At 42.1% G+C, this 6,000-nt stretch overlaps 1 protein-coding gene across 1 annotated transcript in view; it reads left to right on the top strand.

Annotated features, from left to right (window-relative positions):
* The first annotated feature begins 4,588 nt into the window (after nt 1–4,588).
* Nucleotides 4,589–6,000, top strand: part of LOC110523605 (BMP/retinoic acid-inducible neural-specific protein 1-like) — a 163,643-nt gene continuing 162,231 nt past the window's right edge. Inside the window, exon 1 of the mRNA XM_021602462.2 lies at nt 4,589–5,038. The gene's annotated coding sequence lies outside the window, so the exon portion shown is untranslated. The remainder of the gene's footprint in view (nt 5,039–6,000) is intronic.

The following is a 6,000-nucleotide window of genomic DNA, read 5'->3' as shown; positions in this document are numbered from 1 at the left end:
ATTTGAAGCTTCTTAGTTTTCCAGTGTTTGCTGCACAGAGAGAATAAAGTGTTGTATCTGTCACAGACTGGTCTTCCCTGGCTGCCTGACCCTGATGAGACCCCTGTGTCACCATCTGATCCTGCTCAGATGAGGCATGACAAAGAAATACCTTGTTGTACATTTATACATGATATTATCCAAGAATAGAATCAATTATTCAATAATTGAAATTACCATTATTCCCAGATCCCAGACGGTAGTCTACCCATCAACTCAAGATGGAACTTTGTATCCATTCACTGATTGTTATAATATGCTGCAAAATTAAACTGAGCTCCATAGACTGGTCTTCCCTGGCTGTCTGACACTGCAGGGACACCTGTCACCATCTGATCCTGCTAAGACATGATGAGCATAGTGTTGTGTACCGACTGTGCACCATGACAGTAAAGCCTGTAGAGCTGTTAATACCGTGCCAGTGTGAAAAGTAAGGAATTAGCTAGGGAAACTGACAGATCGACAATGTTACATTGCTATAGTAACTAAGAAAAACTCACATTGTGCAGGAAAAATGTCAGAATATCGGTCTTCACTCATTTGGACACTGGTTTCATTGTTTGATTCAGGTCTAGAGTGACAGAAACAAAAGTAATAGCTAATGTTAGTGAGCTATCTAGCTAGCTAACGTTAGCCAAATTCTAGCTAATGGTATAATGGTACAACCCTAATTGATACACCATCCAAAGCGTAACTTTTGATACACCATCCAAAGCGTAACAAAGTAGTAACTTCACCATGCTCAAAGGGATATTCAGTGTCTGCTTTTTTCCCCATTGTTACCCATCTACCAATAGGTAGATGTCTCTTTGCGAGACATTGAAAAAGTGCCCTGGTCTTTGTGGTTGAAATTCACTACTCGACTGTGGGACCTGACAGAAAATTGTATGTGTGGGGTGCAGATATGGGTTAATAAGTCAAAAATCATATTAACTACTAGTATTGCACACAGAGTGATTCCCTGAAATATATTATGTGACGGACTAAGCAAATCTTTACTACTGAACGTATTTAGGCTTGACATAAGAAAGGGGTTGAATACCTATTGACTCAAGACATTTCAGCCTAAAAAAAATATATTAATTTGTAAAACTTTCAAGAAATATATATTTTGACATTGTGAGGTATTGTGTGTAGATCAGTGGCACGGAATCTAAAATTCAAGCTGCTATACAACAAAATGTGGGAAAAGTCAATGGGTGTGAATACCTTTTGAAGACAATGTAGGCTGCTCTGTAAAGAACATACTGCAACAGTCAAAAGATACAGTATCTGCAAATAGCTGGAGATTAAACTAGGATGGCTGGAGATTAAAGTAGGATGGCTGGAGATTCAACTAGGATGGCTGGAGATTAAACTAGGATGGCTGGAGATTAAACTAGGATGGCTGGAGATTAAACTAGGATGGCTGGAGATTAAACTAGGATGGCTGGAGATTCAACTAGGATGGCTGGAGATTCAACTAGGATGGCTGGAGATTAAACTAGGATGGCTGGAGATTAAACTAGGATGGCTGGAGATTAAACTAGGATGGCTGGAGATTAAGCTAGGATGGCTGGAAATTATATTAGCTGTAAGAGTGTAGGTGGTGCTACTTAAAATGTAAATTATATAAAAACTCAAAGTCTTCAACTCTGTAGAGTATACCATAATTTGCATGTTATGCATAGCTTGTCTGGTGTTATGAAGAAGTCAAGACAGGAAGCCTTCGGGAAAGTACAATGTAAATGCTCATAGAATTTCCCTCCCACATATCCACTAAGATCTGGTTAGGGTTAGGGTTGGAGTGCTCATCTAGGATCAATGTTGCCTTTTAAATCATAATGAATAACATTACATGGACAAAATGGACCTGATCTTAGATCAGCACTCCTTCCCTGAGAGGATCTATGAATACAGGCCCTGTAAAGTAATATTACCCAAGTCATTTGTCAGCGCAGTAAACCATGCTCACGCCCCAGCATCAGTCATGGCTTCTTCATATTAACCCGATGACAGTATGAGAACCTTGCACCTCGTTAAACACTTTCAGGTCGCTCCTTTGGAATCCTGTTAACTTCAGAGAGTGTGAACTCTTATTTTCCTCTCCTGTTTTACAGTTTCTGTTATAAACCCTGCCATCAGTGCTGACGGAATTATTGGAGTTTGTTGAATTGTATATCAATATCAGGTCCTGAGTGAAGCTTAAGTCAAGCCAAGCTCAGATTCTATTACTGTAATTTGTCTGTCGATTAGTGGAGTAAACAAACTGGTGAGGTATAAGCAAAATATAGCACTTAGGAATAATCCAAATCACATCAGGCCTGGACAAGAATATACAATTATCACTTGTACGGAGGAATCAGAACATTATGAAATACGTGCCTCCCCTTGTGCATTACCAAAAAAATATATACTGTATATATTTCACAGCTTATCCATATATATATATTTTTTGGAATCATCGACCTTTAACTTAATTATAGTGCATTTTTGTCAGCACCATTGCATTTGTCACATTTACACAGGCACCAGTGGATTGCACCATCCTGGGCCTAAGTGTAGGACAATTAAACTGGCATTTGCTGTCAGAGGAATGGCCTTATGAGAATTGAATTGAGGTTTGATGAGGTGGTCTATAAGAGGAGGAGGAGGAGGAGAAGGAGGAAGATGGTGTAGCATGTGGTGCTGGGCTGACTGCTGACTGCCCAGGTAACCTTTAGCAGATGAGATTGTTTCTCATTAGAGTAAGGAGAAGGCCAGGGTGGTAACCCCTCAATTCCTTCTCTCTCTCTCGCTGTCTCTCTTTCTCTCATTCCTCTCTCTCTCTCTCTCTCTCTCTCTCTCTCTCTCTCTCTCTCTCTCTCTCTATCCTCTCTCCCCCTCCTCTCTCTCTCCCCTCTCTATCTCTCTCTCACTCTCTCTTTCCCTCCCCCTTTCTCTCTCTTGTTTCTCTCTCTCTCTCTCTCTCCTCACTCTTTCTCTATGACTGATCTGTCTCCATCCCCATGCCCTCTACTTGTAGGAATTGAGAAAATCATCATGGAAATATAATGACGGATGGAGCTGCTGGGTATTTGGACATCTGTCTTCTCTCTCACAGCTCAGCCAGAGAGCCCAGGCTGTATGACAGGCCCATGGCCAGTGTGGAATAGCACGGGAGATGGAGAATTATCTCCAACACGTCTCCCTGCTACCCTCAGAGATCTGCCATTAGTAGGTTGTCAGTCTGGCAAACACCCCAGCAGCTTTCCAGGCAGGACAAGTCAGCTCCTCACTTCTAATAGGGGGGCATGGGATCATTTCTGCCTGGCTAAAGTTAGAACTATTTAGGTGATATGGGCCTGGGGTTTGGTGAGTGGCAAAACTACTGAGACGTAAAGCTGATGAACTCAAAAGTGCAGAACAAATATTAGATTTTCAGCAACCAACTATAACAAATATGGCATAGGCAACTATAGATGTTGTTGTTTGAGTTTTGAGTGTAGAGTGTGCAATACTATTTGTTGTGTGTGTGTGTGTGTGTGTGTGTGTGTGTGTGTGTGTGTGTGTGGTTTAGTGCTTGAGTGCATGCATGTATGCATGTACTATGTTTGAAACCATAAGCAAATGTCAGTCGATATTCATGTACAGAGCTCCTACAACATTAAGGACACTGTCGTGGGTGGTCTATATGCCACGTTAGAGGTAAATGTAACGCTGATCAATGGATGCTCTGGTTGTTTTCAACGGTGAATAAACCCCTAATATCAAAGGGAAAATATGAGCTTCAACTCCAAAGACAATATTTCCATGACAACTTGTCTGTTGTGCACATTTTTGATAATTCCCAACAAGGTATGTCATCTTAATTCCTAGCAAGGTACAGTATGTCATCCTATCAACCCCATCAAAGTAATTATGTGGAGTCATCCACCTGTGAATGATATGAACCATGCACTTCTCAAAGCCGAACTAAAGGCCATTGTAAATGCCATTCGAAATGCATAGGCTCTGAAACACTGGAAAGCCAACTGCATTGCATAGGCCTTTTGACCATTTTCAGGACCATGGACAGTGACAAGTCAAAATAATCGCTTCTCTGGAACGTTTTCAGGACCATGGACAGACAAAATGCATAGCCCTCCATTCTGGAGCATTTTGAGGACACTGTACAGCACCTCCACAGCGTTTCTCTGCTTGCAGGGTGCAAACAAATCCCACAAGGTCACTGGTTATTCATTCAATGGGCACAGTGTACAGCTATTATTCCTCATTTGATAGATTGTGCGTGTGTGTGTGTGTGTGTTGTATGTGTGTGGGAGAGAGAGAGAGACCTGCGTAGATGGGTTTTATTCCTGACTGTTTTATTTGATCAGGTTTCCATTGAAGTAGACACACAATTATGTAAAAGCGCACAATGTAGTGTAGTGCTCGTCACACACACACAGTTGAACCTTTATAATTGTTGTTTATCAACACAGAAAGTCACGACATGGTCTCTCGTTCCTCCTCCATCCTTCGTTCCCCCCTCTCTCCCCCTTTTGCCTCATGTGTTCCAGTCCCACCCCTTACTGTCTGGCATTACCGTCCTCTACAATACAAAACGGTATTCTCAGTACCTCCCCCTGGTTTCGCTTGCTTTTGCACTGCACTCGCTCAGTCTGTGCATCTCTGACTACCTTCATTGACATCCACCCTACCACCTCTCCACCTGCGTACAGCTTTCACGGATCCGAGCTAGCCAGACCCTCGCTAGAACACATCGGGATATTTCTTCCGATCCGTTAAGCTCCCCCATTTCCCCTCAGGTCGATTTGGTCACTGTGTTTCTCCGTGTATCAATGTATACGACCTCGCCGAGCCGAAGGATTTCTCTCTCTTGAGCATGAGAAGGAACACCATCTCATCCGCAATCCAACATCTAAGATTGAGCTACCAGCATGCACACTGGATACATATGCTCCAGCAGAAGTTTTCGGCCAGAAAACTAAAGCACATTGGACCACAGATTCCGAACAAGTGGGTAAATCAGTTTTAGGTAAGCCTAGATAAGTTTCATGTTATTTTCTATAAATACTATACCCGTTATTACAGTAGCTGGAGGTTATGCTGTAGCCTCTGGACAGTTATGGCGATGTTGCATGATCAGCAGGATACTGTCCTTTTTGGACGAAGCATTTTTCTGCTTTATCATTGTCAGGTATTGCGTCTTATATGTAGCCTATGTGGGTTTTCATGTGTCCAAACTACGTCGGTGTTATTTATCTAAAGTAAAAGTTACTACATGTCCATTACTGTGGAGCTGAACAACGTTAGATACTAGAACCTATATGTTGCATTTTCTTTTAAACATATGAGTGACTGGAGACGGAGTGTTGGCAATGTATTGGGAGGAGGCTGCAGAGGAAGTCGAGAGAATGAAAGAGCGGATTGGAGAGGGGGAGAGACCACTAAGAATCAGTTTTCAGTCCACGCACACTTTCTTTCACATTGCCCCTCGCCTCAATGAATGGCCCGTCTGATTCAATCCAGGGCCCTATGAAGTTCGACGGCATAGCATCATAATATGCTTGTCTATTCTTGTCTATCTTGTTCTAGAACACCCGCTTTGCAGCTCAAACGTTGATTGTGCACTGGGAGTCCATCCCAGTTCATCTTACAATATTTCATACGACATGTATATTGACCATTCTGTATTGCAATTGTGAAATGCATTACTGTTTAGCCTCAGTCTCTCTGTTGTTACGAGGCGGGAAATTGTGTGTCACTTATTTGATCTTATCCGTGAATAATGTCAAACAGATTGGACAGGTCGTGTGTGTGTGTGTGTGTGTGTGTGTGTGTGTGTGTGTGTGTGTGTGTGTGTGTGTGTGTAAAAAATATGTACAAATATGGCATACCGGTATATGCGACAATATGATTTGCCTCATTTTACATTCTCAACACAGATATAGCTATGTTGGAGAGCTGCTCAATCAATAATTCAATGATGCTGATGTT

This window comes from Oncorhynchus mykiss, chromosome 5 (assembly GCF_013265735.2).
Source record: "Oncorhynchus mykiss isolate Arlee chromosome 5, USDA_OmykA_1.1, whole genome shotgun sequence".
In the NCBI taxonomy this organism is placed as follows: Eukaryota; Metazoa; Chordata; class Actinopteri; order Salmoniformes; family Salmonidae; genus Oncorhynchus; species Oncorhynchus mykiss.
This window is presented reverse-complemented; position numbering and strand designations above follow the sequence as displayed.